Source organism: Schistocerca piceifrons, chromosome X (assembly GCF_021461385.2).
Source record: "Schistocerca piceifrons isolate TAMUIC-IGC-003096 chromosome X, iqSchPice1.1, whole genome shotgun sequence".
NCBI classification, from domain to species: domain Eukaryota; kingdom Metazoa; phylum Arthropoda; class Insecta; order Orthoptera; family Acrididae; genus Schistocerca; species Schistocerca piceifrons.
The window spans coordinates 770497654-770525323 of NC_060149.1; positions in this window are offsets into that span (position 1 = coordinate 770497654).

Sequence of the window (27670 nt, forward strand, 5' to 3'; positions counted from 1 at the left end):
CTGTTTGAGGAATTCTTTTCCGCCATTCTTGGTGATCGGAAATATATACTTCTCACTTGGTCCATTACCACAAAATTCGCTGAATCTATTGATCCATCTAAAGCTTTGTGTTCGCAGTGTGAACTGCACGTATCACCCACGTACCCTTCAACAATTGTGGAAATTACTACAAATAGCATAGTTCCAAACAGCGTTTGCAGGCTCACAGCATCTTCTGAAATCACTTGAGTTCGTCTAGCTGCAAAAGACTGTTCCAGTGGGCAGTAGCTAACTTGTGTGAAAAAAGCAACAAGCCTGACAAATGAATGAAAATTCGGAGGATCTGTAGAATAGTTCATTAAAAATAAGTTATAGAGGTTAAAGAAAACTGGCGTACACATAAACACAGCAGCTCTGTCTAGTCACTGATAATAAATACACGGAAGTTCCGTGCCAAATACTCTGGTTTATAGGGCTAGAGCGCTGTCGGAAAAAGAGACCCTCGCCAAAGAAGTAAAACACCTAAGAATAGTGTTCAGGAGGATTGTGTACTCAGATCGACAAACTGAGCAGGCGTTGCAGTTAAAATCAGCAACACCTCAGAAACAGGTTCAATATGAGAAAGAAAAAGAATATCCAAGAATCGCTTATCTGTCTTATGCTGGCCAAATCACCGAAAAGATCGATGGACTGCTACGGAAAAATGGCATCCAGTTCATTTCGCTACCATCAACAGATAAAATGCCTTCTTTGTAATGTTGAAGACGACCTATATCTCCGAGAATCAAGTGTGTATCGCAATGTACAGGGCCGGTGTATGGCCCAAGCGGCCGCTTGGGGAGATAAATTGAGAGGAGCGCTAGAGACACGAATGTGCAATTTGTATACAGTATGTATTATAATTAGTAGCGAAAACTAATATGGCTGAAAGAATACGATAATAGACGTGAAAACGTTATAGTAAACAAGGGTCCGCAGAAGAGGAGCTGTGTGGGTGGATTTTAGGAAAGTGTAATGTAATATGTAAAGGAGACGGCATATAGGACGTAAGTGTGACTTATTCTCAAGTATTGCTTTCTTTTTTTGGATCCGCACAAAGTCAGATTAAACGAAGACATCGAAGCAATTCAGAGGTGTCCTTCTAGATTTGTTACCAATAGGTTCAAACAACACGCGAGTGTTACGGAGATGCTTCGGGACCTCAGATTGGAATCCCCGGAGGGAAGGCGACGTTCTTTTCGAGGAACACTACTGCGAAAATTTAGAGAACCTACATTTGAAGGTGACTGCAGAACGACCTCACTGACGCCAACATACATTTCACGTAAGGATCACGAAGATAAAATACGAGAAATTAGGACGCACACGGATGCATACAGCCAGTAGTTTTTCCCCTGCTCTGTCTGCGAGTAGAACAGGAAAGGAAACGGCCAGTAGTGGTAGACGAAATCATCCACCACGCACCGTACAGTGCACGAATGCGACAATCATGATGCTGTAAACAGAACCTAGATTCATCCGAAAAAATGACGTTTTGCCATTGGTGCACCCAGGTTCGTCGTTGAGTACACCATCGCAGGCGCTACTATCTGTGATGCAGCGTCAAGGGTAACCGCAGCCATGGTCTCCGAGCTGATAGTCCATGCTGCTGCAAACGTCGTCGAACTGTTCGTGCAGACGGTTGTTGTCTTACAAACGTCCCTATCTGTTGACTCAGGGATCGAGACGTGGCTGCACGAACCGTTACAGCCATGCGGATAAGATGCCTGTCATCTCGATTGCTAGTGATACGAGACCGTTGGGATCCAGCACGGCGTTCCGTATTACACTCCTGAACCCACCTATTCCATATTCTGCTAACAGTCATTGGATCTCGACCAACGCGAGCAGCAACGTCGCGATACGATAAACCGCAGTGATGGTACGCATTTCTCCTCCTTATACGAGGCATCACAACAACGTTTCACCAGGCAACGCAGGTCAACTGCTGTTTGTGTATGAGAAATCGGTTGGAAACTTTCCTCATGTCAGCACGTAATAGGTGTCGCCATCGGAGCCAACCTTGCGTGAATGCTCTGAAAAGCTAATCATTTGCATATCACAGCATCTTCATCCTGTCTGTTAAATTTCGCGTGTGTGGCACGTCATCTTCGTGGTGTAGCAATTTTAATGGCCAGTAGTGTACGTACATATAGAACTGCGAATGTGTGGTTACTAGCCGCCACTGACTTCAGTACCAAACTTTGTGCTAGATAGTTCAAATGCACCTAAAATTCAAACATTTCGGTTCAGTTCTCACCTAATTGCGCACAAATTTCACCCAAGGTCCACCTTAATAAGAAACATACTACTACTTCAATACATTACAAAGTACAGGTTACAAATTACTGAAGACTTACCTGTTAAACGAGGTGTTCCATGTATCGTCCTTACATTTAGAGGCATTGCTGCCCTCTTCTCTCCAAGTGCAATACGAAATATTTCAAACACACCCGAATTACCTCGTACGTATTGCCATGACATGATTCATTTCTTTAATTGTACCAAAGTTAGTGCCGTACACTTAACTTCTGGGACGACATCAGCAAAAACAAAAGAAAGGATCGAGGTCAGGTGATGTTGGAAGCATAGGTACAGGCTGGGTTGAATGTGTCCTCCTTGGATTATATTGCCGCGTTAGAAATAGTCTTATGTCAGTTGAAAAATGTGCCTGTGTCCCAACATGCATGTATCACATTCCCTAGCGTTGTGCAAGGAAAGATAGATCATGGGAGAAACTTCAGCCCAATTACATGGGAACTTAATCCAAAATCTAGGATTTCAAATACGTTAGTACTAATGAAGACAATTTTTCACACCGAAACCAGTGGTGGTTCGTAACCACATTTTCGCAGTTATCTTACGAACAACTTGTTTGTGAATCCACGTTTACTGGAAGGTTTTAGCTTCTGTTATGGCATACTTTCACGCTGTCGGTTTTCGCTGTTACAACATTTAGAAATTTATATATTACAGAGAAGTATCTATACAGGATGTCCAGAACTAATCGTTCAGATTAATATTGGAGGTACGTGAAAACAAATATATTATAATAAGGAACACATGCCCTCTGAAGTCAACTTGTAATTTTAGGGAATATTTTGTTAGTGGTGCTGACGTAAGCTGCTCGTCGGCGTCGCTGAATTGGTTGAGTACTGACATTCATAACTGCTCTGTGTACGGATATTTGGCTTTGAAGTCTGCTTGGAAACATACCGATTAAAAAGGATGTACACTACTGGCCATTAAAATTGCTACACCAAGAATAAATGCAGATGATAAACGGGTATTCATTGGACACATATATTATACTAGAACTGACATGTGATTAAATTTTCACGCAATTTGGGAGCGTAGGTGCTGAGAAATCAGTACCCAGAACAACCACCTCTGGCCATAATAACGGCCTTGATACGCCTGGGCATTGAGTGAAACAGAGATTGGATGGCGTGTACTGGTACAGCTGCCGATGCAGCTTGAACACGATACCACAGTTCATCAAGAGTAGTGACTGGCGTATTGTGACGAGCCAGTTGCTCGGCCACCATTGACCAGACGTTTTCAATTGGTGAGAGATCTGGAGAATCTGCTGGCCAGAGCAGCAGTCGAACATTTTCTGTTCCAGAAACGCCCGTACAGGACCTACAACATGCGGCCATGCATTATCCTACTGAAATGTGGGGTTTCACAGGGATCGAATGCACTGTTCAAAGTGCCGTCAATGTGAACAAGAGGTGATCGAGACGTGTAACCAGTGGCACCCCATACCATGGCGCCGGGTAACACGCCAGTATGGCGATGGCGAATACACGCTTCCAATGTGCGTTCACCGAGATGTCGCCAAACACGGATGCGACCATCATGATGCTGTAAACAGAACGTAGATTCATCCGAAAAATGGCGTTTTGCCATTGGTGCACCCAGGTTCGTCGTTGAGTACACCATCCCAGGAGCTCCTGCTGTGATGCAGCGTCAAGGGTAACCGCAGCCATGGTCTCCGAGCTGAAAGTCCATCCTGCTGCAAACGTCGTCGAACTGTTCGTGCAGATGGCTGTTGTCTTGCAAACGTCCCCATCTGTTGACTCAGGGATCGAGACGTGGCTGCACGAACCGTTACAGCCATGCGGATAAGATGCCTGTCATCTCGACTGCTAGTGATACGAGGCCGTTGGGATCCAGCACGGCGTTCCGTATTACCCCCCTGAACCCACCGATTCCATATTCTGCTAATTCTCATTGGATCTCGACCAATGCCAGCAGCAATGTCGTGATACGATAAACCGCAGTCGCGATAGGCTGCAATCCGACCTTTATCAAAGTCGGAAACTTGATGGTACGCATTTCTCCTCCTTACACGAGGCATCACAGCAACGTTTCACCAGGCAACGGTGGTCAATTGTCGTTTGTGTATGAGAAATTGGTTGGAAACTTTCCTCAAGTCAGCATGTTGTAGGTGTCGCCACCGGCGCCAACCTTGTGTGAATGCTCTGAAAAGTTAATCATTTGCATATCACAGCATATTCTTCCTGTGGGTTAAATTTCGCGTCAGTAGGACGTCATCTTCGTGGAGTAGCAATTTTAATGGCCAGTAGTGTATTTCCAGCACGATGGGGTGCCAGATTATTTCAGCACTCCCGTGAGGAATCATCTGACAGACACCTTTGGTAATCGACAGTGGTGACCTGTGACCTGCTACGCAAGTAGCCTCACCTAACGTGTCTCGATTTCTTCCTGTGCGGGAATGTGAAGCATTTGGTGTATGAAACCATTGTGGAATCGGCAGAAGACCTCGTCACGATAACTGCCGTCGTTACTGGTACCGTGACGGACATGCCACGAATCTTCAAACGTCCATGACAGTCAATGGTCCGATCATGTACTGCGTGCAAACAGGCCAATGGCCACGTACCTGAGCGTTTCATGGGAATACCACTGCTGTAATTAGCATGATAAATTACAGTCTGTCCAAATCGTCCCTAGCATCAGAAACTACCGTCGTGGACCATAACTAAATATATTTGTTTTGATGTTGTCTACCTCCTGTATTAATTTGAACGAATAGTTTCGGAAAACCTTGTATATTAGTTACTTTGAAAACTACTGCTATCTTTAGATTTATTTTTAAAGGTCTTATCCTTAGGAATGGTGAAGGGTGGGAGGGAGGGGGGGGGGGGAGGGTGACGACTGCGTTGGGGCACCATGTGATATGATATGACCCTTGTAGTGAAAACGTTCACGAACCGGCCCTGAATATGTGAGGCAGAATACTAGAATAGTCGAGGAGAGATGCAAGGAACACAACCCAATTAAAACACCCAGACAACCAGACGTGTCTACCAGGTGCGAGTACAAGTGGGACGGCATCATGGGCGTCATGACCTGATCAGCAACATTTCACTAAGTATCTCCTGATGTGGCGACGGCCTTGCTGCAGTGGTTACACCAGTTCCCGTGAGATCTCCGAAGTTAAGCGCTGTCGGACGTGGTCGGCCCTTGGATGGGTGACCGTCCTGGCCGCCATGCGCTGTTGCCATTTTTCGGGGTGCACTCAGCCTCGTGATGCCAATTGAGGAGCTACTCGACCGAATAGTCAAGAATACCATCATAACGGCCAGGAGAGCAGTGTGCTGACCCCACACCCCTGCTACCTGCATCCTCCACCGAGGATGACACGGCGGTCGGATCGTCCCGGTAGGCCACTAGTGGCCTGAAGACGGAGTGCTTTACCTCCTGATGTAGCCTTGTCTAGTAATTTTATTTTAATTTATTAGTTTTGTTTGTTAATAGAAACTGTTATGTAGGCATGCTATTCCCATTTTGTGTTAAAGTTTTTCCTGTCTACTCCATTGTTATTTATGTGCTGTTCAATTTTTACTTTTTCATTACTTTACCACCACACTGTCAAAGATGTTACTTACTGTATGTTTTTACTTCAGTCAAGACGTGTTACTTCTCTTCCAATGTTGTTTGCAAATATTGTAACTTCTTTGGTGATAATACTCAGTAAATGTCTGAAGATGGCCTTGTAAGCCGAAAACCGGTTAACAATAAAAGTAATATTGTAGAACAAAAGCAAACTGGTGCTTTTCATTTAGTACGTCTATATTCTTACATATAGTAGAACCTGGCTAATTCGACAACTGAACCAAAACTGACCGCCACTAATGATGCTGTGTGGTACAGGTAAATTGGGCTAAATAGATTTCCAGGGAAATACTAAATGGCTGTTCAGATTCCGGAATCATGACATCTCTAGCAGAAAAAATATATGGGAAAAGTTTAAGGGGGGATGTTGCAAGCGTTGAACCCTTTCATAAAGAATTGAGGACTGTTTTAGAAGAAGTAAATTTGTCTTTCACTCACGTTATCAAACTGACTAGTATTGGAAGTCTATCTCCGAGCCGGCCGGAGTGGCCGAGCGGTTCTAGGCGCTGCAGTCTGGAACTGCGCGACTGCTACGGTCGCAGGTTCGAATCCTGCCTCGGGCATGGATGTGTGTGATGTCCTTAGGTTAGTTAGGTATAAGTAGTTCTAAGTTCTAGGGGACTGATGACCTCAGAATTTAAGTCCCATAGTGCTCAGAGGCATTTGCACCATCTATCTCCGACAATACATATGGCAGCAGGAAGCACAGTTCAACACCTGGTCATAAAGTGTGCAAGGAACGAATCGTTGGTCCTCTGTGAGCTACGTCACACTGTTTAAACCTACTCGTAAGTGGAAATCTGTAAAACTGAGTAATTAAAATAATATGTAGCGTTTTCCACATATCTGTAATGCTAAGAAAAAAGGCGTGGGTTACCATACAGTTTGTCTCTCACTGGTTCAAGAACGACTTCGTACCTAAAGTTCAAAATTACGAATTAAAAAGCTAAATTTTAAACCTGAATTTTTTAAAGCGATATTAATTTTAGACAATAAACGTTCCCATACCCCTGATCTGCCGGGGGATGATGGACTGGTTAAGTATATATTTATCCCTCCAAACACTACTTCACTGATCCAGTCTAGGACAGATGAGTGATCCTTGTTTGCAAACACCTTGTAACTAGACGAGTTTATGGTGTTCTTCAATTCTAAATACAATGGCGGGGGCAATACGGGTGAACAAGTGCTAACGAAACTAAAATTCACGGAAAAATGTGTCATTTTCAACTGAGCCAGCAGCTGAAATGAAGCTAAAAATATTGCACTTAAAATGTGGGATCCTGCCCACTTGTCTAACATAGGGTGCCTTGGAAGCTAGACGGCCGGAGTGGCCGCGCGGTTAAAGGCGCTACAGTCTGGAACCGCACGACCGCTACGGACGCAGGTTCGAATCCTGCCTCGGGCATGGATGTGTGTGATGTCCTTAGTTTAGTTAGGTTTGAGTAGTTCTAAGTTCTAGGGGACTTATGACCACAGCAGTTGAGTCCCATAGTGCTCAGAGCCATTTTGAACCTAGGAAGCTATTTTCTCGGGTAGCTAGACAACATTCAAGCTAATGAAATTAATGGAGTTTATTACAGTATATTAAATAGACAATACTTAACATTGACTTCTTACAATGATGGGTCGCAAGCAAATGGTGACATGTAAATAATCAGTGTCCTTCGATATATACAATTTCCATGCAAGCTAATAGTAACAGTTGACAAGTTGCAGCTAAAGCGTTTGGACCACAGCTCGTCTACTGGTGCGCCTATTCTAGTGCGGTCGAGATTAGGCTTTTTTTTTTTTTTACCTTATTGTAATTTCATTCCCTCTGACCCATGGAGAGGGGAGGACTGGCAGCGGCACAATCTACCGCTCTTCATCCAAACGATTGTACAACAGACATGAAAGGGGAATGCTTACAAAAAATGGGGTGATAAAAGGGGGACATAAAAAACACAGCAAATGGAGATGATGGGGGTTAAAATAGACACTAATGCGGGGACATCCACAGGGGGGTCAGCCTGCCGGAGTGGCCAAGCGGTTCTAGGCGCTTCAGTCTGGAAGCGCGCGACCGCTACGGTCGCAGGTTCGAATCCTTCCTCGGGCATGGATGTGTGTGATGTCCTTAGGTTAGTTAGCTGTAAGTAGTTCTAAGTTCTAGGGGACTGATGACCTCAGACGTTAAGTGGCATAGTGCTCAGAGCCATACAGGGGGTCAGTTAAAAAGTCGATATAGAGTTAAAAGAACACAGCTGCCAATTCGTTGCGCACTTAAAATCACAAGAGTCAAACACAAGTTAAAAGTCGGACACAGTATAAAAATCACGCAGAGCGAGACACTTAAAAAATAAAACCACTGCAAACGACGGAACAATCACAAAGAATAAAAACTGCTGGTGGGGACCTTCGCTGACGTTGTCTGTAATTCTTATCAATGTATCACTATCCATTAAATAGTTGTAGCAGTTTGTAATCAAATGGTTCAAATGGCTCTGAGCATTATGGGATTAACATCTGAGGTCATCAGTCCCCTAGAACTTAGAACTACTTAAACCTGACTAACCTAAGGACATCACACACATCCATGCCCAAGGCAGGATTCGAACCTGCGACCGTAGCGGTCGCGCGGTTCCAGACTGAAGCGCATAGAACCGCTCGGCCACCCGGCCGGCAGTTTGTAACCGCTATATTCATTTTGAACTGCGCTGTATTTACGTGTTCCATTAGAACCATCAGTTTGGTGAGAATGTCAGCAGATGTCGATAAGCAGGATGCCAGCTGATCAGTAGAGACCAGTACACTGAGGGCGTTAACGCCAAAGTGCATGGCACGAGAACGGCACGGTGCGGTGGCAGGCAGCTCTGAAAGGCGAACCCGCTCAACCAGCTGGCAGTGGCGAAAGCGACCAGCCGGCTAATGACCCACGGCGTTTGCACAGCGACAGCGTAATGTTACCTGCTCTGGGCCCACACCCTGCAAAACTATGCAATAACAGGTTGATCAAACCTGCAAATTTTATGTTGCTACTGCCCATGCTTAGAGGACATTTCTTTACCTGAAGCGCTTAGAGATCTATGTCCTAGCCTAGTTTAGTTATTCTCCACAGCAGTTTTAGAAGGCGGAAAAATTGACACAATTGAATATTTGATACAATATTGTAAAACGTCTGGAAACACGAAGATATCGCAGTGATTAAAATTAGAAGACGACACATTGGCACACGTGCACCAGTTCATGCACTCGTAATATGGAGGATGACGGTTAAAATCCCCGTCCAGCTATCAATATTTCCAGAATGAGATTTTCACTCTGCAGCGGCGTGTGCGCTGATATGAAACTTCCTGGCAGATTGAAACTGTGTGCCCGACCAAGACTCGAACTCGGGACCTTTGCCTTTCGCGGGCAAGTGCTCTAACATCTGAGCTACCGAAGCACGAATCACGCCCGGTCCTCACAGCTTTACTTCTGCCAGTATCTCGTCTCCTACCTTCCAAACCTTACAGAAGCTCTCCTGCGAACCAAGCAGAACTAGCACTCCTGAAAGAAAGGACACTCCGGAGACATGGCTTAGCCTCAGCCGGGGGGATGTTATCAGAATAAGAGCTTCTGTAAAGTTTGGAAGGTAGGAGACGAGATACTGGCAGAAGTAAAGCTGTGAGGACCGGGCGTGAGTCGTGCTTCGGTAGCTCAGATGGTAGAGCACTTGCCCGCGAAAGGCAAAGGTCCCGAGTTCGAGTCTCGGTTGGGCACACAGTTTTAATCTGCCAGGAAGTTTCACATCAATATTTCAGTTGAATTCTGGGATGGTTCTTTTGAAGGGTCACGGGCGATTTCCTTCCCCATCCTCCCCCAGCCTGAGTTTGCGCTCCATCTATATCGAGAATAAGTTAATTACCCGGCACAGTCACATTTATTTCCTAAGAAACCACAGAGTCTCGCCCATAGCAGTGCTCCAATGTCGAGCCAATAATGCAGACGAAGCTGTACCGTCCATTATTGCCAAACCATAAAGACAGCGATCATCACACTCGATGGGTTGCCACGTTATGACGCCATGGGTAACACCGCTGTGCCTCTCCAAAACACTGGAGAAAATAGACCTCTCTCCAGATTGCCGCCATTCTCGCCATCGACGATCATCCGAGGTAGTAATGTGTTCGGTCATACACACGTTTGGAACTGTAGCATGTACTAAATAATTTCCTGGTAACCAGTCAAAAGTTTGTATGAAGTCTCATGACTGAATGCCGGTCCTGCTTCCCCAATCTCTCTATTGTGACCATTATTCACTAGTTGGGGAAAGCTTACATTACCTATCTCCGCTAACCACCTCTGGTTCTGGGCTTAGAAAAACTGACCCCTTCCTTGGGGAGAGTCCTTTAGAGAGGAGCACTCTTCTACCAGTCAGTGTCCACAGGGAGTGATGTGGACAGAGTTGAACACGTGAATATAGCGCAATTCAAAATGAATATAGCGATTACAAACTTCTACAGCTATTTAATGGATAGTGATACATTGATAAGAATTACAGACAACGTAAGCGAAGGTTCAAAATTTCGATCGTAGCGCCAGCTCAGTGAACTGGAGGCCAGATATGGATGTTTACACATTTTTAAATCAACGTCTTCCGAACCGTTGGAAGTACCGTACTTGACATGACGTCGCTGTGTCCAGTTCTTGACCACCTAGATATCCAAACCTGAGACTCATGGATCTGATTTAATGGGGTTATGTCAAAGATCTTGTATACTGTACGTGTCTCCTTTGCCGAAAACTACTCCACGACTCAGAATTAGCATTTGTAGTTTGCTCGCGGCGATGAGTCCACATATACTTCAGAGTGTATGACGTGGAATGAACCATCGCTTAGATGCTATCCGTGTGTTCGACGGGAGTCATATAGAACACCAATAAACTATGGAAATTTTTTTACACTTTCTATCACTGTTTCTGTAATTCATTAGCTATAGCCGTTAATAAATTTCAATATTCATTTTGAATAGCCCTACATTATGTCATGATCTTTCTGACACGTTCTACATCCCGGAGGACCTCCTCACTACGGATCAATTGGAATGAAAGTAAATGTAACCTAATCTAATAGCCACCGATAATATTACAGCTTTCGAAGAAATTTCGCGAATATTTACTATTGGAAAACTTTCTGTAGAAAGAAAAAGGTACGACCTATAGGTGAGAAGGTCATGAGCTCCTATTAGATACTATGAAATTTGTGGAAAAGTGTTTATGGATTCTTTTTATTTTCTTAAAGCTTCATAGAGCATATAATTTAATTTCTGTAAGCAGAAATTCTAAATGACCTCTGGGTACCAGGTACGGGAAACCCTACTCTTACTTGGCGAAATAAATGACTAAATAAACCAACTAAATAATACTACTGCAGGACTACTCAGCTTGGCTTTAAATGGAGTCACACTTTCTTTTCGTGTTGATTGTGAGGCCGTCATTGCTACCAAGTAGGGAAACGCACAAGACAAGTCGAAAGTAAGAGCGCGGCATGTGGTACTGTGATTTTCCGCTAGACGATATATACGTTTTTGATGTAACTGCCACATAAATAATTTTAATTTCAACGTAGTCCACATTCAGAACAAATTTTCTGAATGACAATAATCTGTCGCACTGGCTGCAGTTTGCACCTTTTATTTTATATTCTTCTCTACTGTGCAGTGTCGGCTGTCTATCTATCCTAGTAGATAGTGTCGGAAGTTCCATGCGGCTATTCGCGGATGATGCTGTAGTATACACAGAAGTTGCATCATTAGAAAATTTCAGCGAAATGCAGGAAGATCTGCATCGGATAGGCACTTGGTGCAGGGAGTGGCAACTGACCCTTAACATAGACAAATGTAATGTATTGCGAATACATAGAAAGAAGGATCCTTTATTGTATGATTATATGATAACGGAACAAACACTGGTAGCAGTTACTTCTGTAAAATATCTGGGAGTATGCATACGGAACGATTTGAAGTAGAATGATCATACAAAATTAATTTTTGATAAGGCGGGTACCAGGTTGAGATTCATTGGGAGAGTCCTTAGAAAATGTAGTCCGTCAACAAAAGAGGTGGCTTACAAAACACTCGTTTGACCTATACTTGAGTATTGCTCATCAGTGTGGGATCCATACCAGGTCGGGTTGACAGAGTACATAGAGAAGATCCAAAGAAGAGCGGCGCGTTTCGTCACAGGGTTATTTGGTAAGCGTGATAGCGTTATGGAGACGTTTAGCAAACTCAAGTGGCAGACTCTACAAGAGAGGCGCTCTGCATGTCGGTGTAGCTTGCTGTCCAGGTTTCGAGAGGGTGTGTTTCTGGATGAGGTATCGAATATATTGCTTCCCCCTACTTATACCTCCCGAGGAGATCACGAATCTAAAATTAGAGATTCGGCGCGCACGGAGGCTTTCCGGCAGTCGTTCTTCCCGCGCACCATACGCGACTGGAACAAAAAAAAATGGTTCAAATGGCTCTGAGCACTATGCGACTTAACTTCTGAGGTCATCAGTCACCTAGAACTTAGAACTAATTAAACCTAACTAACCTAAGGACATCACACACATCCATGCCCGAGGCAGGATTCGAACCTGCGACCGTAGCGGTCACGCGGTTCCAGACTGAAGCGCCTTTAACCGCATGGCCACATCGGCCGGCTGACTGGAACAGGAAAGGGAGGTAATGACAGTAGCACGTAAAGTGCCCTTCGCCACACTCCGTTGGGTGGCTTGCGGGGTATAAATGTAGATGTAGATGTAGATTTTCAAATCTATAGTATAACCCTCAAACGGTCTTGTTTCGTTAAAACTACGTCATTTTCCGCTTATGGATGTGTTTATTTTGCTATTGCAGTTTCGGCGGAAAGCCATTGTCAGTTATCTGTGTACTCGGATAATTTGCTGCGTGTACCATGGCCCATCTTTATGCTCTCTTATATTTACTTATACACTCTTGTTCTGGCAAATGATATGTCACGTCATGGGTATACAAGAAGGACACGCTGTCCTGTTGTTTATTTTAAATTCTGGACACCACACTGTATTTTAACAATGTATGACTAAAGAAAGTTTTGACTGCAGCTCAAATATACTGTTGAGCATAAACATTATGACCACTGTCCACCGCAAGATCGAATGGAGTCTGGTGGCGTCGCGGGCACGTGATGCATTAAGGAAAGCTTATAAGCGGATCAGAGACATAACCGACGTTGAGAAAGGGCAAATTGCTATGCCCCGGCATCTGGAAACGAGCATCTCGCAAACGAAGAAGTTGTTAGCCTGTTCGCGTGTTGTTGTTGTGAGCGTCTACGGAAAGTGATTGAAGGAGAGCTGTCAACGTCAGTAACTTAGAAATAGGTGTCCTGGGAGCAGTGTAGCAACTCAAATCACTTAATCGAAGCAACTCTTCCGGTCCAGACTGTGTACTAATAAGGTCCCTTTCAGAGTATTCTGATGCAATACCTGCATACTTAACAACCATATACACTACTGGCAATTAAAATTGCTACAGCAAGAAGAATTGCAGATGATAAACGATATACATTCGACAAATATATTATACTAGAACTGACATGTGATTACATTTTCACGCAATTTGGGTGCATGGATCCCGATAAATCAGTTCTCAGAACAACCACCTCTGGCCGCAATAACGGCCTTGATACGTCAGGGCATTGATTCAAACAGAGGTTGGATGGCGTGTACAGTTACAGTTGCCCATGCAGCTTCAACACGATACCACAGTTCATCAAGAGTAGTGACTGGCGTATTGTGACGAGCCAGTTGCTCGGCCACCATTGACCAGACGTTTTCAGTTGGTGAGAGATCTGAAGAATGTGCTGGAAAGGGCAGCAGCCGAACATTTTCTGTATCCAGAAAGGCTCGTACAGGACCTGCAACATGCGGTCGTGCATTATCCCGCTGAAATGTAGGGTTTTGCAGGGATCGAATGAAGGGTGGAGCCACTGGTCGTAATACATCTGAAATGTAACGTCCACTGTTCAAAGCGCCGTCAATGCTAACAAGAGGTGGCCGAGACGTGTAACCAATGCCACCCCATAACATCACGCCGGTTGATACGCCAATATGGCGATGACGAACACACGCTTCCAATGTGCGTTCACCGCGATGTCGCCCAACACGGATGCGACCATCATGATGCTGTAAACAGAACCTGGATTCGTCCGGAAAAATGACTTTTGGCCATCCGTGCACCCAGGTTCGTCGTTGAGTACACCATCGCAGGCGCTCCTGCCTGTGATGCAGCGTCAAGGGGAGCCGCAGCCATGGTCTCCGAGCTGACAGTCCATGCTGCTGCAAACGTCGTTGAACTGTTCGTGCAAATGGTTGTTGTCTTGCAAACGTCCCCATCTGTCGACTCAGGGATCGAGACGTGACTGCACGATCCGTTACAGTCACGCGGATAAGATGCCTGTCATCTGGACTGCTAGTCTTACGAGGCTGTTGTGATCCAGCACGGCGTTCCGTATTACCCTCCTGAACGCACCGATTCCATATTCTGCTAACAGTCATTGGATCTCGACCAACTCAAGCAGCAATGTCGCGATACGGTAACCGTAATCGCGATAGGTATGCAATCCGACCTTTATCAAAGTCGGAAACGTGATGGTAGGCATTTCTCCTCCTTACACGAGGCATCACAACAACGTTTCACCAGGCAACGCCGGTCTCGCTGTTTGTGTATGAGAAATCGGTTGGAAACTTTCCTCATGTTAGCACGTTGTAGGTGTCGCCACCGGCGCCAACCTTGTGTGAATTCTTGGTAAAGCTAATCATTTGCATATCACAGCATCTTCTTCCTGTCGGTAGCAATTTTAATGGCCAGTTGTGTATTTCGCCATTCCACTGCTACTGGGTGAAACAGAGATGCATTTTGACTGGTTAGTGTACTCAAATAGATCGTAACGTGTAACAGACCATTTTTCACCTTGCACGGTTACAGACTTCTTAAAAAATGAATTCAGATGTTTCTGATAGTAACGAAATGCGTCTTGTGTGCATAGTTCAATATGCATGCGTTTTCTTGCTTTCTGTAGTACTGTGAACGATTGGTGGTGCGTATACACTGTGTCCTGTTTCCTTTTCCGTAATTCCAGACTTGTAGGAATGCCCACGGGTTGGGAACATGCAGAAAACGCTGGAAAATCTACCGCTATGATCTTAAGTGTACGAAAATTGGACCATTGTGCGATTCCTATTCTGTCCTGCACAGGCATCGGAAAATGCATACAACGTTTTCTCACTAGAGGCCACATGTTTAGTTATGAAATCCATAAGGATAGAAACCATCGTATTAGGACCCTTCCTAGCGGTTACTTCATCAAACATATAAATGAAAGCCTGGTTGTCGGAAAATTTATGAATACCAAGTACAAATACCCATGGCTGCCACAGACAGCATGTATCAGTTACTGGTATGTGTGGAACAAGAACGTTGTGTATGAAATCGAATGTGATCATTTCTGATTTTCCCACCTCTTCTCCTTGTACAGAATGGTTCAAATGACTCTGAGCACTATGGGACTTAACATCTGAGGTCATCAGTCCCCTAGAACTTAGAACTACTTAAACCTAACTAACCTAAGGACATCACACACATGCATGCCCGAGGCAGGATTCGAACCTGCGACCGCAGCGGTCGAGTGGTTCCAGACTGAATCGCCTAGAACCGCTCGTCCACACCGGCCGGCCTCCTTGTACAAGTTTTTCACAACATGTCATGTTCTCATAGAACAGACGTGCCCGAAGCTTATGGAGTTTCAACTCATTTTGCGCTGCAGTCTTGATAGTAGGGTAGTTCTCTCCTTTAATTGTACATGTAAGCCTTTCACATTCACCACAGACATCCAATCGAGGACGACCAAAGCCATAGTTCTAATGAATCTTGAAATAATCGTTAAAATAACGATATCGTACCTTTGGTTTGAACAACCCTCGGTCAGTAATGTTACTTTGAGACCTATAAATTATGTACATTTCGGGGTCGTATTTTTCAAGAAACATTTCCCACGTGGTTTTCAAAGATAAAGAACTTAAGAGGTATCTCTTCTTCCTACTACAAAGCCCATAATGTGCTACCCTTACTGGGAACGACTCAGTGAATTCCGCTATAATGACATTGGTATTTTCTGGAACGGAATAATGGATTTGGTGTCTACCACGACAATCATGTGGCGAAGTCACTCCTCCTTGACTTAAGCGGTACAGTCTATCCATTCGGCCATGCCATGGAATGCAATAGAAGCTTTCTTACGTACCATAGTTTCCTTGAAGCCATCTTTAACCTGCAGATACAAGTGAATTAGTATCATAAAACAAATATTTACATAATCATGATACTGTAACCCTATTATATATATGCCTTAACTATTTAACTAAAATATTTTACAAAACGTGGATCAATGATGTACATAATTCGGGAACGAAATGGTTAATAAAATAATATTACAGGTGTCATGCCAGTTACCTTATAATAATAGTTTGCTGTCTTTCCACGTTTGTTAATGGAGTTTGGGCGTGGTCTCCTTGCTTTTGGAATGAAGGGAAGAATGTAAGCACTGAAGGACCCATCATGTCCATCTTTGTTGGGCATATTGTTGAATTCTGTCAACAATAGTTCCTTCTCAGCAAATAAGAACTTCTCAAAACATTTACGCCGGCATCTGTAAACAGGTATTAGCGTATTATTAACCTATATACTCGGCGAATGACATAATTTCACCGATTTCCTGTATTACAACTAAAACATAAATTGAAACTTTGAGTCCATGAGAGGAATTTATATTCACATTATAGACCAATTTTTCTACACAACTTGCCTCTGCTACAGACTATTACATTATGTACTGAGAATTCAAACAATGAACATTGTGTGACTATTTACCTGCAATCTGCACGTGTTTCCCTCCTAGAAACAATGTTTCGTTTCCAGTTGGTATACTCCAAACCCTTGACCTTCTTTTGTTTAATCACATTCCTCTTCCACAATTCGAGTCGTCATTTCTTCCTTTAAATTCATGTAAATCGTCTTCGGACTCGTCTGACGGTTTCCTCACTGAAGCCATTTTGAAATCTCACAGCTGATTACTGCAAACCGCTACAGTGTTGCCCTCACGCCTCACGTTCTTTCGTGCAATATACGGACTTGTCTCTGTGACAAGTCCTCTTTCTGCACGAAACGTAATTTCAACACTCGTTTTGGGAGGGAAAAAAAACACTGAACAAGTCCCATGTCAGAACCAACAGATGTGGAATCGTGTGAAAATACTAACTACAGTAATAACTCACATAGCCCAAAAATGATGACAAGTCCCGTTTCTGATCTCAACGCCTCAATTATTGTCTCCTGTACACCAAAATCCCGTTGTTTACTAACGCTCACACGATCACTGCTGCCTGTTGATTTGGCATAGGCATCATCTCCACATACCTCGAAAAATGGTTTATTATTGCCAGAACGAATCTGTTCCCCAATGACGTTCGCCTGAAAGTTCCTAGGACATCAATCCCCAACAAAGAAAATGGACATGTCGCTTCCGGTAATCGTTGTAGCTGTATCTGTTTCCGACTCAAATCTGCTCTCTGCGCACGTGGTATACAATTCTTGTCATACTGATCCACATCTCCTTTCCTATCTCTCCACCAATACCTCTCCGCCACTCTCCTATTCGTCGCTCTACACCCTCCATGATCAGATAACACGTGATCATGTGCATCCTATAAAACCTCATCTCTCAACTTCGATGGCATTACTACCCTTGGCCCCAACTTCGTTGCCCTGCACAGAAGACCGTCGTACATATTAAATTGTGGCTGTGTCCGATACAATTTACAATCGTTGTCCGCGTCCTGTAATTCTTGCCATACTGCTGGGTCATAACCTATGACTTCTACTTTTGCCACCTTCCTACTTAGTGCATCCGCATTACCGTACTTCTTCCCAGGCTTGTGCACCACCTCGCAGTCGAATTCACTAAGCGTCACAGCCCATCTAGCGAGTCTAGTGGACGGATCCTTCAACCCCAATAACCACTTCAATTCAGCATGATGTGTCACTACCCGAAATCTTCTCCCATATATATAACGTTTAAAATATGTGATTCCATAGATTACGATAAGCATCTCCCTCTCAGTTGTTGAGTAATTCCTCTCTGCTGCATTCAACTGCTTAGACACATAAGCTACAGGATGTTCTTTCCCATCAATTTCCTGACTAAGAACACACCCTAATGCTTGATTCTATGCATCGCATGCTATTGTAAACTCCTTTTCAAAACCTGGAAACAAAAGAACCGAACTTGATGTTAACACTTCTTTCAGTCTGTCAAAAACTTTCTGACACCCTTCCGTAACAATCGCGTCAATGGCTGTGCTAAATCTGCAAAACCCTTCACGAACTTTCGATAGAAATTGCAAATTCCGATGAATGACTGCACTTTCTTAACTGTTTTCGGTTCCCAAAAATCTCTTACAGCCTGCACCAACCTCGGATCTGTTCGCAATCCGTCCTTACGGATAATATGACCCAAATATTTTACTTTTTCTAATGCAAAATGACAATTCTCCAGGCTCAACGTCAAACGAGCTGCTCTTAACCTCATAAAGACTTCCCTTAACCGCTGTCTATGTTGCTCCATACTACTTGAAAACACTATAATGTCATCCAAATAGACCAGACACTGCCGTGGTTTCAGACCCCTCAAGACACTGTCTAGCAACCTCTGAAACGTTGCCGGAGAGTTTTTCAAACCAAATGGCATTCTTAAGTACTGTTAATGGCCTCCAGGAGTAGAGAAGGCAGGTTTTGGACGATCCTCTGGAGCCACTTCTAACTGATGATAACCTCTTGTCAAATCCATCGTAGAAAAGTACTGGCACTGTCCTAAGTGATCCAAACTCTCCGATATGTTTGGAATGGGGTATGCGTCCGTTACTGTCTTATTCTTGAGATATCGGTAGTCACAACAGAACCTGTAGTTCTTAGTTCCATCCATAGATTTTTTAGGCACAACCACAATGCCCGCTCCCCAGCAACTATTACTGTGCTCTATAATACCTTCCGCAAGCTGCTGATCAATGAAATCCTCCACAATCGGCTGAAAATACCTCGGTATTCTGTATGGTTTACGGTAAACAGGTGTTTCAATTCCTGTTGGTATCCTATGCTGAAGTAATGAAGTTGCTGGTAACGGCCCTTGCGCAAAAACAAATCCTTAAATTCCCACAATAATTCTTCCATATGCTCTCTTTCTCCCCCTTTCAAATGCTTAATTTTGTCACACAATGCAGTTCTATCGGCAGTTAGTGGTTGATCGCTTCGCCTACGTCTCAAACACCAGTCTTCGTCATCTGGCACATACAAATTTGCTACTAAAACTACTTTCTTCAAATTCGGGTCTACAGCGCTAAAATTATCCATATTCACGGGAACTCCTCGCCTGTCATTCCCCTCCTGTACGTGTACAACACAACGTTTCACAAAACAACCCAATGGACCCAAAACGTCATTATCCTGCAATGGTTCAATAACTCCACACTTACCCAAAGTGACTTCCCGGTGCTACCAGACACACACTCATGTGAATTAAGCCTTAATGCTAATGTATGCGATTCAGTTGATTTGTTCATTACGTTGAACGCCCCCCGCTACAGCTCTCCATTGACTACAGTTTCCCCTAGCAGAAATAACATTCCACCAAGTTACACAGTTCATTGACAAAGGTCAATTTTGGCATGATGTTGATGCAAGAAATCTACGCCTAGGATCATGTCCTATCCCTCGCTTACCCATGGTACTACCTCCATGCATGCATTGAATCGGACTTTCTGTATTCGAAAGTTAACAATCACCGACCCCAAAGGCGTGACCTCCTTATCCCCCACTCCACGCAACCAATAACGTGGTGGGTCTAGCTTCCTTCGTCCCATTATATTCCTAGTAGCCACTGACACTTGCGGCCCAGTGTCCAACAAAATCTTAAACTCTTTAGTTCCTATGGATCCTACCACTGAACATTCCACCTCTGCATACATAGCCCGCATCTCGTGGTCGTGCGGTAGCGTTCTCGCTTCCCACGCCCGGGTTCCCGGGTTCGATTCCCGGCGGGGTCAGGGATTTTCTCTGCCTCGCGATGGCTGGGTGTTGTGTGCTGTCCTTAGGTTAGTTAGGTTTAAGTAGTTCTAAGTTCTAGGGGACTGATGACCATAGATGTTAAGTCCCATAGTGCTCAGAGCCATTTGAATCTGCATACATATTCGTAGCATTGAAATTAAATGGGAGCTCCCTTAGGTGGGTCTTGGGCCCCGTCTGCCGTTTAATGCTTGTCCACTTCTCCGATCTTCACTTCTCCATCCTCCCCACTGCCGATTTCCACCCCTTCCTTTATTCCTCGGTGACTTGGTACACTACCTCTGCACATGTCCCGTACGACCACACTTAAAACATTTCACACCTGCTGTAAACACTGTTTGCCTCTCGCGTACCGCTGTTGCCACGCCTATTTCCTCACATTGAATTGCCAACTGAATGGCCGAATACAAATCTTTCGGAGTCCCTTCACGCACGTTCCGTGATATATGCGCCGGTAACCTTCTCAAAAATACATCAAGTGCCCTTTGCTCGGCCTCGTGCAACAGAACACTATTCGCTTCATCGCTCTAACCCAAATCGTAAGTATACTCATCAATTTCCCTTATCCTGTCCGCAAATTTCTCCATAGTCGCCCCCTGTCTCTTTAATACTGTACTTAACCTCTCTCTGAAGTACCGAGCACTATTCTGTTTTTTGTACCTTTGTAAAAGCCCTTCCTTTAACTCAGAACACCTTACATATGTTTTCGCTTCACCCATTAATCTAATCTTGGCTATATGTAACAAGTGCTCATCAGACCAACCATTCATCAGCGCTGAAGTCTCCAAGTCCTCCAAAAACGAACGCACATCCTTGCCAGAAAACGGAATAGTCAAACTCGCAGCAGCTGGATCAATCTCCTGCACCCTAGGCAACAACGACTGATCAGATGCGGTTTCCTGCTCATTCCTAGATGTTAATTCATTTCTCAACAGCGTATTGTCTGCTGTCAATTGTGCTACTTTTTCCAACAAAATCCGTACCATTTCTGGTTCCAACACACCTCGCATCCCTGACCCATGTTGCTTTCATTCCCAGTTAGTCCCGAAATAAAACATTTAAGTACAAGAATAACCTGACTCCCTACACCTCAGAATCATCATACTCGGTAACATCATACTCAAACCAATACAGAAGTAATAAAATGCCACGAAATAAAATAATAAATCTTACTGCCCCTAATACACTAACACATATTCTGAGAAAAAAAAAAAATTCCTACAAAAAACATTTTAAATGGCCTGCCATGAGCCATACCCAAAAATATAAAAAGGAAAGAAAACGTCCAATACTCAAAAGAAAACTGGTCAAAACTCACCACATCTTGTGTGTGTAAAGCGGGCAGTGGGCTCAAACATTGTACTGGACACACAACGTCCTCTATTCTGACACCAAATGTAGTGGCAACTTCTGCCACCGAATGTAACAGCAACACCAAATGTAGCGGGAAAAGGAAGAGGGCACTGTATCCGAACATTCCAACTGATTTATTGTTTCCAACTACAGTGCCCCTGTTCTTCTCGATCTGCTTCACTGGGTCCTGCAATGCCTGTGATTTGCTGTCTGCGAAACAGCTTGGCGCGGAATGGCTGCCTCAGCAACACGTGCATTCACTGCGTGTCAGCCTTGTGTGCCATGGAGTTGCGGCATCGTCAGGATACTGGCAGGCGACTCAGCAGTCTGCTTCCCTGCTGACTCAGCGCCGGTCGGTGTGAGCCGCAGGCAGCCAGCTACGTTCTTCTCGCCGGCGTGGCTGAAATCGTGGCGACAACAAGCACCGGCGATCCGGAGTCTGAATTAGTGTATCCCAACTGTCTGCGACTAGTGTAATCGATGGAATAGTGCGAAAGTATTCAGATGTCTGCGATCCATGTAACTGAGGCGGGACATGGAGACCAGCCCGGTATTCACCTAGGGTGATGTGGAAAACCGCCTAAAAACCACATCCAGGCTGGCTGGCACACCGGCCCTCGTCGTTAATCCGCCGCGAGGATTCGACCCGGGGTGGGCCTCGCCTCGGGATGCCTCCAGCGTGTGTTGAAAGCCAGGATGACTGCCCGTGGTAGCATACCGTAGAGTGGCCCGCCACTGGCAGGCTATGGACCCTGTATCGGTCTCAGAGGGTCGAACCAGCGACCCACCATGGACTGGAATGCTGATGCCCCGTCTGCTGCCACATATTGTTGGTGGTGTGACATGCCCTGCTGTCCAGGAGAGCTGCCACACTTGAATGAATCTGGTTAGAAACCCGCACCTATTTATATGCGGTTGTGCATCTCTGTTTTGCCATATGTGCTGCTCCGCATCACGTACTCATTACACACTAGGTTGGCCAGTGGGCCCCTTCTGCCTGTGATTTGCGACTTGCAAAACCTCTACATATACTCTTTTAGCAATTTGACGGCCCTGTGGCCTCTATTGTATTTCGCAACTGTTGGTATGCATAACTCACTGCAATCCGGCCCACACTTGTAACTTCTGCTTCTGCTCAGAATATTGCACAAAACTAACTTTCCCTATCCTAAACGGTGGTGCCGCTACACCGTGAAAATAGTAGTTAATGTGATCACCTTGCGTTCTACACTGGCATAATAGTCAATAGATAGGGTGTCCATCAACATTCTTTAAAATTTTGGACATTAAAAACTTAAATACACCACAATATAATAACAACTGATTTTCAGCATGTGGCAAGCTAACTATAAAGTTTTATTTCCTTGTTCACACAAGTCAATACGTACATCCCCAGTCGCTTGGACAAATTCCAGTGGATATTGAATCTCTCTCCACGGCGAAATTTTCATATACACTGCGAACGTGTAACTTTAGTCCCATACGTTTGTAATCTTAGATTTGTGTACCTGATCCCTTATAAACTCCTACAGGGGAGTCTGGTGGTTCCAATTGGGCACAGCAAACTCTTGTAACATGTCGAGGTAACCAACCACAAATGTTGACGGGCGACTCACTGAAAAAGAACAGACCAATGATGCAACTGTGCGTATCAGTAAGCGCCACACATTGATCTTGGGACTGTCCCTTTCCATTTCACGTGTGGCGAGAGGACTCTCTGATCTCCCACATACTAATATTATGAGGGCTCAGTTTTCCAGACCCATGAAAAGTTGATTCGGCAGAGAAACGAATCTTTTCCAAATGATCATTCCAAGTGTTGATCTCGATTAATATATCAATTGCAAACTGTCCACGATGAGGCTTGTCTGTCGACTTTGGTGCCTGAACCTTGTAGGTATAAGGAAGTAACCCATCATGAAAAACTTTGTGCACTGTTTATCGTGGCAGTTCTCACTTTTTGGCCGTCTTACACAATGATTTTATAGGACTCATTGCAGACGCCTCTCGTACCTCGTCTACGTTGGCATCTGAAATGGATGGATAAGATGTCCCCTGTTATGGAAAACGCTAACTGTTACCATAAATGATGCATGCCAACCCAAATAATTTATCGGACTGATGGTTCTCCCTCACTATGTGTAAGAAAGTTTTCCTTGCACTTGGGTATCGGACTTCGTCTCTATGAATCAGCCTACAATGTGGGCATCCAAATTTTTCTTCTAATCTGGAAAATAAAAACTTGCCACCTGTTGACAACCTGCTGTTATTACGTACCATAATCTTTAAGTTATTTATACACTCCTGGAAATGGAAAAAAGAACACATTGACACCGGTGTGTCAGACCCACCATACTTGCTCCGGACACTGCGAGAGGGCTGTACAAGCAATGATCACACGCACGGCACAGCGGACACACCAGGAACCGCGGTGTTGGCCGTCGAATGGCGCTAGCTGCGCAGCATTTGTGCACCGCCGCCGTCAGTGTCAGCCAGTTTGCCGTGGCATACGGAACTCCATCGCAGTCTTTAACACTGGTAGCATGCCGCGACAGCGTGGACGTGAACCGTATGTGCAGTTGACGGACTTTGAGCGAGGGCATATTCAGTTGCATTGCACGTCAGTCATTGTAAATGTAAGCTATCTAATGGCGTCCCATAAACGTATCAGTTTCAGAAATTCAGAACCATTTTACCTATGGAGAGACTGGGGAGTAGAGCATTCATAACAAGATGAAATTATGCTGTATCACAGTCTATTCGTTTATGACTAGCGTCCAGCCTGTGACCAACAAGCGCTACAGGTGGCAATTTGGATGAATAGAACAGATAGTTAAGAAACGCTCACGTCCTCTGTAGTTTCCATTGGGAGTCGCAGCAGCAGTTAGCTCCGCCGCTATCTCAGAGACACGCAGCACATAGCGACCAGAATAGTGTACATAGCGGACCTGTACTTCACCAGCAGGGAGGCTACCGTGGACTAGAACGGAAGAGCATCTACCACAACGGCTATCTAGAGTTAACTAATTTGCTGTTCTTAAGAATAAAGAACCCAGTTATTACATGTATGCAGTTTGTGTTATAGAAAGAGGATACCGCCCAACAAACAATACTCTCTCCTTGCACCCTTGGAACAGGCCTGCAGGGACAACGTCAAGACATAGAAATAATTACTTTACTTTGGCAATTACTATCAAAAATCTCCAAGTTGCAGTGAAATGAATAATATACTATAGACTCTGTGGATGATGTAGAAGAGTAAGTGGATTGTGAACCTTCGTTCATGAGTTTTGTGCCTATAAATGGATGGAATAACATCTTAATAGATAGACTGAATTACCATTGCCAGGTAGTAGGCAAAATTCTATAATTAAATGTATAAAATCATCTTGTAAGTAGAATTTTGGGTGTGGTAGGAGCTCTGTAATATCTGCACCAACGGAAAAAATAAATCATAAAACCAAGAAGGAGCTGCGCGATGTAAACGTAAGTTCATTGGCGTGTTTATACATCTGAAAATGATATCTATTCAAATTTCGCACCTGTCGCATAAGAGTTCCACTAGTAGCATCACTATGATGACTCAACTCAGGTTTGCTTTAAATACACGCTGTAACGATCATTAGTTGCGTTTGAGACTGGACATGGTGAGTTGACGTTAGTCAAGAAAGCCTATAAAGCGACAAAGACGCCATTATCAACACCCCACGAGTTTGAACGGGTTCGTGTAATTGCACTATATGAGGCTGGATATTCTTTCCGCGATATATCAGAAAGACTTGGCAGGAATGTAGGCACTCTACATGATAGCTGTCAGTGGTGGTCAATAGAACTTACGGTTGCAAGAAGACTGGGCTCTGGACGGCCACATAGCACTATAGCACTACCGCGAGGGGTGACCATCGTGTTCGACGTATGTTTCTAGCACATTGTACTGCACCTGCAACAGCAATATGAGCAGCAGTTGGCACCACAGTGACACAACGAACTGTTAACAAGCGATTACTTCCAGAACAGCTTAGAGTCAGACGCCCTGTAGCGTGTACTCCACAGACGCAAAACCACCGCCATTTACGACTTCAGTGGTGTCAAGTAGGAGCTCATTAGAAGGTGGGGTGGAGGTCTCTTGTGTTTTCTGATGAAAGCTGGTTCTCATTCGGTAACACTGATGGCCGTGTGTTGGTTAGAAGAAGGCCAGTCGGGGGCTTGCAACCAGCCCATACGTGTGTTAGACATACTGGACATACCCCTGGAGTTATCGCCTGGGATGCGATTTCGTATGTTGGCAAGAACACTCCCGTGGTTATCCAATGCACCCTGACTGCAAATATGTACATCAATCTGGTGATTCGGCCTGTTGTGCAGCCATTTATGAACAGCATTTGAGTGTGTTTTCAACAGGATAACGGTCGCCCACATACCGCTGTTGTAACCCAACGAGTTCTAAAGACTGACGACATGTTGCCTTGGCCTGCCTGGTCAACATATCTGTCTCCAATCGAGCAGATATGGGTTATCATTGGTCGACATCTCCAGCATCACTCACAAAGAGTATTAACCATCCCTGGATTGCCATAGCAACAGACATGGAAATCCATGCCACAAACTGACAAACAGTTCCTGTAAAACACAATAAATGCACATTTACATGTTTGCATTGAACATTTGGTGAATATACCGGTTATCAATGTGCTGCAGGGGGCGAACTATTTGGAGGCATGGCAGACGGATTGTGTGTCAGGAGGCACTCTCCCAGTTTGCCACTTGCTGGTTCCTCAGGGAAGAGGAGGTGGTTGTAATCTGTGCACACCGGTGAGTTCAGTGAAAGAAGAGTGACTTGTTGTTGTTGTTGTTGTTGTGGTCTTCAGTCCTGAGACTGGTTTGATGCAGCTCTCCATGCTACTCTATCCTGTGCAAGCTTTTTCATCTCCTAGTACCTACTGCAACCTACATCCTTCTGAATCTGCTTAGTGTATTCATCTCTTGGTCTCCCTCTACGATTTTTACCCTCCACACTGCCCTCCAATACTAAATTGGTGATCCCTTGATGCCTCAGAACATGTCCTACCAACCAATCCCTTCTTCTGGTCAAGTTGTGCCACAAACTTCTCTTCTCCCCAATCCTATTCAATACTTCCTCATTAGTTATGTGATCTACCCATCTAATCTTCAGAATTCTTCTGTAGCACCACATTTCGAAAGCTTCTATTCTCTTCTTGTCCAAACTATTTATCGTCCATGTTTCACTTCCATACATGGCTACACTCCATACGAATACTTTCAGAAATGACTTCCTGACACTTAAATCTATACTCGATGTTAACAAATTTCTCTTCTTCAGAAACGCTTTCCTTGCCATTGCCAGCCTACATTTTATATCCTCTCTACTTCGACCGTCATCAGTTATTTTGCTCCCCAAATAGCAAAACTCCTTTACTACTTTAAGTGTCTCATTTCCTAATCTAATTCCCTCAGCATCACCCGACTTAATTAGACTACATTCCATTATCCTTGTTTTGCTTTTGTTGATGTTCATCTTATATCCTCCTTTCAAGACACTGTCCATTCCATTCAACTGCTCTTCCAAGTCCTTTGCTGTCTCTGACAGAATTACAATGTCATCGGCGAACCTCAAAGTTTTTATTTCTTCTCCATGAATTTTAATACCTACTCCTAATTTTTCTTTTGTTTCCTTTACTGCTTGCTCAATATACAGATTGAACAACATCGGGGAGAGGCTACAACCCTGTCTTACTCCCTTCCCAACCACTGCTTCTCTTTCATGTCCCTCGACACTTATAACTGCCATCTGGTTTCAGTACAAATTGTAAATAGCCTTTCGCTCCCTGTATTTTACCCCTGCCACCTTTAGAATTTGAAAGAGAGTGTTCCAGTCAACATTGTCAAAAGCTTTCTCTAAGTCTACAAATGCTAGAAACGTAGGTTTGCCTTTCCTTAATCTTTCTTCTAAGATAAGTGACTTTTAACAATTTATTTCTGCAAATACGAGGGCAGTTCAATAAGTAATGCAACAAATTTTTTTTCTGAAACAGGGGTTGTTTTATTCAGCATTGAAATACACCAGGTTGTTCCCCAATCTTTTAGCTACACAACACTATTTTTCAGCGTAATCTCCATTCAATGCTACGGCCTTACGCCACCTTGAAATGAGGGCCTGTATGCCTGCAAGTTATCATTCCACTGGTCGATGTCGG